Source organism: Oncorhynchus mykiss, chromosome 9 (genome assembly GCF_013265735.2).
Source record: "Oncorhynchus mykiss isolate Arlee chromosome 9, USDA_OmykA_1.1, whole genome shotgun sequence".
Taxonomy (NCBI): domain Eukaryota; kingdom Metazoa; phylum Chordata; class Actinopteri; order Salmoniformes; family Salmonidae; genus Oncorhynchus; species Oncorhynchus mykiss.
This window is the reverse complement of record NC_048573.1, coordinates 42,297,951-42,309,254: the sequence shown is the minus strand read 5'-3', so window position 1 is coordinate 42,309,254 and position 11,304 is coordinate 42,297,951. Positions and strand designations below refer to the sequence as shown.

Genomic DNA, 11,304 nt, shown 5'->3' with positions numbered 1-11,304 from the left:
CCCTTGACTCTTGTCTTCCCAGGAGCGGTGGAACTAGAGAACCTCTCCCCTCTTGAGGATTGGACCCTTTTTTTCAATTCTCACCTAAAATGACATACCCAAATCTAACTGCCTGTAGCTCAGGCCCTGAAGCAAGGATATGCATATTCTTGGTACCATTTGAAAGGAAACACTTTGATGTTTGTGGAAATGTAAAAGGAATGTAGGAGAATATAACATATTAGATCTGGTAAAAGATAATGCAAAAACTAAATATATATATATATTCATCTTTGAAATGCAAGAGAAAGACCATAATGAATTATTCCAGCCCAGGTGCAATTTAGATTTTGGCCACTAAATGGCAGCAGTGTATGTGCAAAATTTTAGACTGATCCAATGAACCATTGCATTTCTGTTCAAAATATTGTATCAAGACTGACCAAATGTGCCTAATTTGTTTATGAATAACGTTTCATGTTCAAAGCTGTGCACTCTCCTCAAACAATAGCATGGTATTCTTTCACTGTAATAGCTAAATTGGAAAGTGCAGTTAGATTAACAAGAATTTAAGCTTTCTGCCAATATCAGATATGTCCTGGGAAATGTTCTTGTTACTTACAACCCTTATGCTAATCGCATTAGCCTACGTCCTGCAGGGAACCCACCGATCCTGAAGCAGTTTTTAAAGAATGATGCCCTCCAAAAGTTTGATCTGCCCTTTTAGGTCAAAGCAGGTAAGTGATCCATCAAGGTTACCATTGAAAATATTCACAAGAACTATACAAATAATAATATTCAAACTCAATATGCAAAATGAGTTGTTAGAAATTGAGCAGAAGATTGGCAGGAAATCTATAAAAGAAAAAGAAACTCGACTGCTGGTTTTTTTCACACCATCAGATTGTTGTTCATTTCTGGGCACTCACTACACTTATCTCGAGTTCTTGCTGATCAGTCCCGCTTGCGTGACCTTTTGTTTACTAAAAGAATGCAAACAAACGATCAGGATTTTCTTGTCTGGCAAAGGAAGTAAATTATTCAACATACTCATTAAGACAAGGCCAACTGGATGATAAGTCTATGTCTAGTCAGTGCAACACAGTATGAAAACAGTTGACAGTTCTTTGTGGAACTTGAGGTGTGACATTGAGTTTCAAATCACATACCATTGGACAAACAATAGACACACGGAAGCAGCACTATCCATTTCACACAGTACGTGACGTTATTTGATCTGAGGATAGTGTGTTTGAGAAGAAGAGGAGACACCATTATGTTACAGTAGCTTCAGGAACCTCTTTATGAAGATAAACCGGATACAATACATAGAGTGTTATGGGTACTCTAGAACTTATTTCTACTGTACACCATACTTGTGCTCTCCAGGCTTCATTGGAAAGATCACGCCCCCAGATCCTGTTCTACCGACCCCACAGTGACCCCTGGGTCTTCTCCATGTCCCAGCTCAATCTCTGACGAGGAGACGGAGAGGGAGGCTGAAACAGCTGCTCAAGGCACTCAAGGACAAGTGGAAGGTCGGTGGGAACGGTGCCAAGAATCCTGGAATCAGATTGAGTTGTAATCAGATTGTTGTATCTGTAGACCATATATGTATGCATTATATGTAGGTAGACAGCTGCATTACTGTACTTAAACGACAGGTCACAACGCATTAGTCTAATCTTATAAATGTTATTATGGATTACATTTAATCAATGTTGTCTCACTTTTGGAATCATTGTATTAGGCTATTGTAGTGAATAGTGGCATGCTAATCAAATCAAATTGTATTTGTCGCATGCGCCGAATACAATAGGTGAAATGCTTACTTACAAGCCCTTAACCAACAATGCAGTTTTAAGAAAATACAACAACAAAAAAGTAAGAGAAAATAACAAATAATTAAAGAGCAGCAGTAAATAACAAAAGTGGGGCTATATACAGGGGGTACCGGTACAGAGTCAATGTGCGGGGGCACCAATGTCGAGGTAATATCTACATGTAGGTAGGGTTATTAAAGTGACTATGCATAGATAATAACAAAGAGTAGCAGCAGCATAGAGGGGGGGGGGGGGGGGGGGGGGGGGAGCAATGCAAATAGTCTGGGTAGCCATTTGATTAGATGTTCAGCTTAGTGGTAGAAGCTGTTTAGAAGCCTCTTGGACTATGAAATTATATGTATCCAAGAGTTCATCCAAGCCACAAGTATACATGTGATTGTGATATGGGCAATTACACAGTAACAAAATTGAGCTGACAAAAAACGTTTGATTTCAATGTTCAGCAAACCATACAACTCTATGCTCAAGGACTACATCTAAAGGTGCAGCTGTTTTTATCTCAATTTCAAATATATCTGGGTAACAGTTAAGTACCTTACTGTCATTGTTATCTACTAAAAGTGTCAAAAAGACACAAAAATAGCTCCCTAGCAAAGAGCAATTTCTAAAGCATGAATTTAGCTAGGAGTGGTCTGAGTGGGAGGAAAAAACTGAAAACTAGCTGTTATTGGCAGAAAGGTTTGGAACTCTCCAAAAAAGGCTGACATTTCAGGCCGTCTTTTCAAACAGGTCTTACGCTAAAACGGCATTATTATCGTTTTCACAGTTTCACAGTATTATTCCAACCTCATAGTGTGGAGATAATATGTAAAACACAGAAAAATCCAATTTTTGACTGCACTGGGCCTTTAACAATTTAAACAAACGTTAAAAAAATGCATTTACTAGAAGAACTGTGCAGATGCAACGTTTGGTAACATACTTTTTTTGTCAAATCTCCCTCAGTTTTTATGTGACCACCATTTTATTTTTTATTTTATTTTTATTTCACCTTTATTTAACCAGGTAGGCTAGTTGAGAACAAGTTCTCATTTGCAACTGCGACCTGGCCAAGATAAAGCATAGCAGTATGAGCAGACAACACAGAGTTACACATGGAGTAAACAATTAACAAGTCAATAACACAGTAGAAAACAAAGGGGGAGTCTATATACAATGTGTGCAAAAGGCATGAGGTAGGCGAATAATTACAATTTTGCAGATTAACACTGGAGTGATAAATGATCAGATGGTCATGTACAGGTAGAGATATTGGTGTGCAAAAGAGCAGAAAAGTAAATAAATAAATAAAAACAGTATGGGGATGAGGTAGGTGAAAATGGGTGGGCTATTTACCAATAGACTATGTACAGCTGCAGCGATCGGTTAGCTGCTCAGATAGCTGATGTTTGAAGTTGGTGAGGGAGATAAAAGTCTCCAACTTCAGCGATTTTTGCAATTCGTTCCAGTCACAGGCAGCAGAGTACTGGAACGAAAGGCGGCCAAATGAGGTGTTGGCTTTAGGGATGATCAGTGAGATACACCTGCTGGAGCGCGTGCTACGGATGGGTGTTGCCATCGTGACCAGTGAGCTGAGATAAGGCGGAGCTTTACCTAGCATGGACTTGTAGATGACCTGGAGCCAGTGGGTCTGGCGACGAATATGTAGCGAGGGCCAGCCGACTAGAGCATACAAGTCGCAGTGGTGGGTGGTATAAGGTGCTTTAGTGACAAAACGGATGGCACTGTGATAGACTGCATCCAGTTTGCTGAGTAGAGTGTTGGAGGCCATTTTGTAGATGACATCGCCGAATGACACCATCTCTGAATTAACATGCAAAGATGTCTACAGAAAGAATGGGGTGTCAGCTGTGACATGATACTTTGAGTTAGAAAAAAATCTATTTCAGTTATTAAACTATAGTAAGTGAAGTGGATTTACACCTAATTGCGGTACCAGAATGTCATCATGGGACCCTGATCTGTACTACATAAACATGCATAAATATGGATCTCAATGTCATTCTCTTCATGGTGATGTATCCTAAATAGTTACACAAAGGTAGAAAAATGTAATATCCTCCTTTGCACATTTGAATATTCTACACACGGGCTATTATTTTAATGCTTTGAGATTTCTATTATGAAAAACGCTATAGAAGTGTAATACATTATTATTGTTATTAATGAGCTCGGCCACCAAACAAGAGCAAATTTGGTTGGACCAGACCAAATTTAAAACAATCATAGACGTCTATGTTTCACAAGTTTGGACATCAAAGTACAGTACAGTAGAGTTCAGTACAGTACAGCCCAGCACAGAACAATCAAGTAGAGTTCAGTACAGTACAGCATTGTTTTCCATTAGCGCAGGCTGTTGGCAAATTAGCCGGTTACGGACTCATTTTCAGGCAGCTACAATTTCCTCTTAATATTAACTAGGCTAAAGTTTCAATTCTCCAGTCCGTCGAGCTCTCTCTTGCTAGAATGAATGATATGTATATATAGTTATGGTGCTTTCAAGACAACTGGGAACTCTGGAAAAAAACAAGGTTGAATCATGACGTCAGTGATCTTCAGGTCGGAGCTCTAGAAAGAGGCCAGAGTTCCCGACTTGCAATTCCGAGTTGGATGACTGTTCAACGCGTATTTTCCCAGACGGGAGCCCATTTTTTCCCTCAAGTTCCCAGTTGTCTTGAACTCACTGAAGTCAGATTTCCCAGTTCTGAGTTTCAAGTTGTTTTAAGCATGGCAGAAGCACTGCTGGATTGACAGCATGGGCAAAGTTGAATATTTATCATTTTAAGCTTGGAAAAGAGACCCTTAAACCCAGACTTGGGACCACACACCCACTCCACTGAACATTAATGTAAAATGCTTAATAAATGCGACCATATTAGTCCAGTAGCAGAGATATGGACGACCGGTATCAGGACTTACCAGAGAGGGGAAGAAGGTACACTACCGTTCAAAAGTTTGGGGTCACTTAGAAATGTCCTTGTTTTTTAAAGAAAAGCACACTTTTTGTCCATTAAAATAACATCAAATTGATCAGAAATACAGTGTAGACATTGTTCATGTTGAAAAGAGTATTATAGCTGGAAACAGCAGATTTTTTAAATGGAATATCTACATAGGTGTACAGATGCCCATTATCAGCAATCATCCCTCCTGTATTCCAATGGCATGTTGTGTTAGCTAATCCAAGTTGATCATTTTAATAGGATAATTGATCATTAGAAAGCCCTTTTGCAATTATGTTAGCACAGCTGAAAACTGTTGTGCTGATTTTAAAGAAGCAATACAACTGGCCTTCTTTAGACTAGTTGAGTATCTGGAGCATCAGCATTTGTGGGTTTGATTACAGGCTCAAAATGGCCAGAAACAAATAACTTTCTTCTGAAACTCGTCAGTCTATTCTTGTTCTGAGAAATGAAGGCTATTCCATGCGAGAAATTGTCAAAAAATCTTGTACAACGCTGTGTACTACTCCCTTCACAGAACAGCGCAAACTGGCTCTAACCAGAATAGAAAGAGGAGTGTGAGGCCCCGGTGCACAACTGAGCAAGAGGACAAGTACATTAGAGTGTCTAGTTTGAGAAACAGACACCTTACAAGTCCTCAACTGGCAGCTTCATTAAATAGTACCCGCAAAACACCCGCCTCAATGTCAACAGTGAAAAGGCAACTCCGGGATGCTGGCCTTCTAGGCAGAGTTGCAAAGAAAAAGCCATATCTCAGACTGGCCAATAAAAAGAAAATATTAAGATAGGCAAAAGAACACAGACACTGGACAGAGGAACTCGACTCCATCCCGGAGTCGCCTCTTTACTGTTGACGTTGAGACTAGTGTTTTGCGGGTACTATTTAATGAAGCTGCCATTTGCTAATGATTACAGGCCTTTAATTCAGCATGAGAATCCTCTTTTTTTTACTGCTTAAGATGGGGTTTGACGTGGTAGCAGACAGTGTTTCATATCCATTTTGTATTTTGTTTGTGAAGAATTTCGTACCAGAACCCTTCTCACTGCAAGGTACCAGGGCATGCTTTTGGCTTGCTGCTTGGTTTGGGGTGTGAACTGTCTGCACTCTGCAGATGGTTGTTTAATGGACTTTCATGGTTTAACAGTCTTTGTGTGTTTTCTATCCTGAACCTCTTGAATCAATTGCTTGGATGTTTATTTCTATGTTTGAATGTTTATGCTGTGTTTCCCTGGCCATCTAGTCAATCTTAAAGTGATGGTTCAAATCCACTGTTTAGGCTGGGCACAGCAATTGCACCAGTTCCTTCCCATAGTATAATAGGGAAACACTAGCTAAGTTGCTGTGCTGCTTATTGTTTTGTCAGATGTGAAATAATAAGAGAAAGGTCATGTCAATGGCTTTTCCAGATGTTAGTGTATGTTCACTAAGCAGTTAATTTTCCATCACTTGGCGAACGTTTCATCTTGTTCCCAAAGGATTGTGTAAGGGAGAGCCAGTCACGTACTGGACCAGCGACGATTAGTGAGGGGGAGGAGAAAAAGGAGCCGTCGGCTGAGAAGCCCAAAACCTCTTCCACCACCTCCTCATCTGGCTTCTCCCTGGGCAGGCCCCAGGCCCAGCCCACTGCTGGGAGAATCTCTGGTGTGGAATCTCTGGTGTTAATAATAGTCCTGTGTTCTGATGACTTGGGAATCCCAAGTGAAAGAAAAAATATTATATTTATTGATTGACTAGTGCGCTGAGCCATACGGTACCAGACATGTCCATCCACGGCGGCCTGTCCTCGGTGCACTGCTCACTGGACCTGGAGCGCTACCAGCTGATCCGTGGCCTGCTGGACAACAACCTGGGAGAGCCAATTGAGGAATTCATTTGCTCGTACAACCTACAGGACCCCAGTAACTATGTGAGTAAACACACACTCTACACTGTGGCCGACTGTCAATTAAAGACTATTAATTGACTAACAATGTTGAGAGGGATTCTTCCAAGTGACTCCATGTGTCCCCAGACAGTGTTGAGTGGTGACGTGTACACCAGCCTGTCCATCCTGGCGGATATGATGAACATCAGTCTGGAGTTGCTGGACAGCCCCAAGGCCACTGGACAGAAACCATGCTCACTAGCCAGGTTGGTGTTAACACCTAATTTTGACCACGGAGATATCAAGCGTTTGCTCTGTAGTTACTTTAGCAAATTACCAGGGTTGGGGACAAATCCTATTTATATTCAGTCAATATCAGGAAGTAAATGGACAGTCCCAATTGCAACGTTCCTCACTGAAGCGCTCTTCTCCTTCTCTGCAGGTTTGATTTCATAAAGTCCAAGCTGCTGTTTGAGAGTTTCTCTTAACGGTTCCAAGTCTGTGAATCCGGTGTCTCACTCCATCTTGGCATATGACACCCATTACGCCTGGCCGGGCATGGATGCGGGCAGCAGTGCCAGGGGCATGCACAATGTTTTCGACTGCATCCTGCAGCCCAGATGGGTGTCAATCGGGCCACCCTCCAGCTGGAGCTGCATTACAGGTATGTGACATGTCTGCAGATAACATTTTTCTGTGGTAACATGTATAAAGAAAATAACAGCGGTCCAAGCATAGAGCCTCGTGAAACGCCAAATTCAAAATCTGTACCTGTATTGGCAAATGGGTCTTTCTATAAATTAGGGTACCCGTGAGGATTTCCTATACTGGAGAACTTGTTACAATTACTGAAAAGTCATTGATAGTAATCTGCCACTTTTTTTATTTCATTATATTAAGACATAAGGGGGAACATAGCGATATTCAATACAATTCAAGAGTTGATTTAAAACTATGTTTAACCGTTTCTCATGATTGGTGTTTTGACGGACTAGTCCACAATCGTGTGACATAAAAACATTACTTTTCTGTCCTTGCATGTATGGCAGTGTAAGTTGTCATTATGTCATATACAGTGAAGTCAGAAGTTTACATACACATTAGCCAAATACATTTAAACTCAGTCTTTCACAATTCCTGACATTTAATCCTAGTAAAAATTCACTGTTTTAGACCAGTTAGGATCACCACTTTATTTTAAGAATGTGAAATGTAAGAATAATAGTAGAGAGAATGATTTATTTCAGCATTTATTTATTTAATCACATTCCCAGTGGGTCAGAAGTTACATACACTCCAATAGTATTTGGTAGCATTGCCTTTAAATTGTTTAACTTGGGTCAAACTTTTCAGGTAGAAGCTTCCACAAGCTTCTCACAATAAGGTGGGTGAATTTTGGCCCATTCCTCCAGACAGACCTGGTGTAACTGAGTCAGGTTTGTAGGCCTCCTTGCTTGCACACACTTTTTCAGTTCTGCCCACAAATGTTCTATGGGATTGAGGTCAGGGCTTTGTGATGGCCACTCCAATACCTTGACTATGTTGTCCTTAAGCCATTTTGCCACAACTTTGGAAGTATGCTTGGGGTCATTGTCCATTTGGAAGACCCATTTGCAACCAAGCTTTAACTTCCTGACTGATGTCTTGAGATGTTGCTTCAATATATCCACATTATTTTCTTTCCTCCGTCACGCCCTTAGAGGACCTTTTTATGTCTCTATTTTGGTTTGGTCAGGGTCTGAGTTGGGGTGAGCATTCTATGTTTTGTGTTCTATGTTTTCTATTTCTTTGTGCTTGGCCGGGTATGGTTCTCAATCAGGGACAGCTGTCTATCGTTGTCTCTGATTGGGAACCATACTTAGGTGTGCTTTTTCCCAATTGTGTTTGTGGGAGGTTGACTTTGTTTAGGGCACTTAGCCTTTGAGCTTCACGGTTTGGTAGTGATTATTGTTTTTGTTCTGCGTCATTTTGATCATTAAAAGATCATGTACGCTCACCACGCTGCACCTTGGTCCTCTCCTTTCATCAACCGTGACATCCTCATGAAGCCATCTATTTTGTGAAGTGCACCAGTCCCTCCTGCAGCAAAGCACCCCCACAACATGATGCTGCCACCCCCGTGCTTCACGGTTGGGAGGATGTTCTTCGGCTTGCAAAGCCTCCCCCTTTTTCCTCCAAACATAACGATGGTCATTATGGCCAAACAGTTCTATTTTTGTTTCATCAGACCAGGGGACATTTCTCCAAAAAGTATGGTATTTGTCCCCATGCACAGTTGCAAACCGTAGTCTGGCTTTTTATGGCGGTTTTGGAGCAGTGGCTTCTTCCTTGCTTAGCGGCCTGTCAGGTTATGTCGATACAGGATTAGTTTTACTGTGGATATAGATACTTTTGTACCTGTTTCCTCCAGCATCTTCACAAGGTCCTTTGCTGTTGTTCTGGGATTGATATGCACTTTTTGAACCAAGGTACATTCATCTCTAGGAGACAGAACGCGTCTCCTTCCTGAGGGGTATGATGGCTGCGTGGTACTGAGGTGTTTATACTTGCGTACTATTGTTTGTACAGATACAGTTTGGAAATTTCTCCCAAGGATGAACCAGACTTGTGGAGGTCAACAATTTTTTTTCTGAGGTCTTGGCTGATTTCTTTTGATTTTCCCATGATTTCAAGAAAAGAGGCACTGAGTTTGAATGTAAGCCTTGAAATACATCCACAGGTACACCTTCAATTGACTCAAATTATGTCAATTAGCCCGTCGTAAGCTTCTAAAGCCATGACATCATTTTCTGGAATTTTCCAAGCTGTTTATAGGCACAGTCAATTTTGTGTATGTAAACTTTTGACCCACTGGAATTGTGATACAGTGAATTAAGTGAAATAATCTGCCTGTAAACAATTGTTGGAAAAATTACTTGTGTCATGCACAAAGTAGATGTCTTAACCGACTTGCCAAAACTATAGTTTGTTAACAAGAAATGTGTGGAGTGGTTGAAACACTTAGATTGGAGTCATTAAAACTAGTTTATGTAAACTTCTGACTTCAACTGTATTAAGGATTAATCATTAAATGAGACATTGAACTTGAACCCTGTACAAATCCTGGATCTAACTGTTGGACAGTTTATATTTAAAAAAATATATATTTTATCTCAGAAATGCAGTGTAACTACGTAACATTTCGAGTCTCCTTATGTTGCGTGGTGAAAATAGTTTTCATGGGCACACAAATCCCCCAAAATGTATGCCAGGGCACAAATAATAATCAATAATTTTACATATACAACTTTCTGTTCATTTTTACATTGTGAATAACTCACCACAGGTTAATGAGAAGGGTGTTTGAAAGGATGCACATAACTCTGCAATGTTGGGTTCTATTGGAGAGAGTCTCAGTCTTAAATAATTTTGTGTTTGCAAAGGGCATCAGTGTCTTAACAGCGCGATTTGCCAATGCAGGATACTCTGAGCGCAGCCCAATCCATAAGTCTGGATTGGTGTTCATTTCTTACACTGAGAAAGTGTAACAGCGTCAGCGCGAAGCAAATTGAGTCTAGTTTTTTCTAAAGTGTTATATTTCCCACTGTAGATGTTGCGTATTACTCTACAGTAGAACTATGTAAACACCATAATCAAGTTCACTTTAAGAGTTGAATGGGGAAGACTGCGACAGAGTTAAATCTTTAACACTTTCAAGTGTTATTTTAACACCAGTTTAGAGGGGCTCATGTTAACTGAAAGTAGTGTACATTTAACACTTTCAGAGTTAAATATACACCATTGATTTTGATGTGTGCTTAACGGATGTCTAGTCCTAGACCTATGTTGTTTTCTGTAGGTGGAGTTGTGGGCCAATTTGCATATTCTTCTTAAGAACACATGTGGAACTACATAAAAATCTTTATTTTTGTTTCAAACCATTTAGAAATGTTGATCCCAATGTCACATTGGCCACATTATTTATACAGTACTAGTCAAAAGTTTGGATACACCTACTCATTCAAGGGTTTTTCTTTATTTTTACTATTTTCTACATTGTAGTATAATAGTGAAGACATAAACTATGAAATAACACATATGGTATCATGTAGTATCCAAAAAGGTGTTAGACAAATCAAAATATATGTTTTACTTGAGATTCTTCAAAGTAGCCACCCTTTGCCTTGATGACAGCTTTGCACTCTAAAATGGCACCCTTTTCCCTATTAGCCAGGGCCTAGGGCTGTAATGATGGGCTCTGGCCAAAAGTAGTGAACTACATAAGGAATAAGGTGCCATTTTAGACATTACTCTTTAGGCCTCATGAAGCCACAGGCACACACATACTAATCATTTGCTTCTCCTCCCTCCTTCTTTCTCTCCTGACAGGTCCACTAGGGACTCTTCGTGTTTCACGGTTGTCCTCAACAACCTGTGTGTGTTTCTCATCTTTGATTGGCTCCAGTTGGTTCGGGACTTCCTGCGCATGCCCTTGAGAAGGGGTGGGTGGTCCACCTCGCCAGCTCTGGCCCAGCGGCAGCAGTAACCCAGGCACCACGGGTGCTGTCATGCACTAGACAGTCAAGGGCGGCGTGTTCACCAAGAGGTCTACTGTGCCTGTCATGCAGGATCGGTACCCGGAGGTCAAGATCAATGTGGCGGGTGATAAGGAGC

At 40.7% G+C, this 11,304-nt stretch overlaps 1 long non-coding RNA gene across 1 annotated transcript; it reads left to right on the top strand.

Annotated features, from left to right (window-relative positions):
- Positions 1 to 9,292: 9,292 nt before the first annotated feature.
- On the top strand, positions 9,293 to 11,304 carry LOC118966051. The gene is made up of 2 exons (XR_005053253.1): positions 9,293 to 9,346; positions 11,020 to 11,304. It is a non-coding gene; the product is annotated as an uncharacterized LOC118966051 (long non-coding RNA).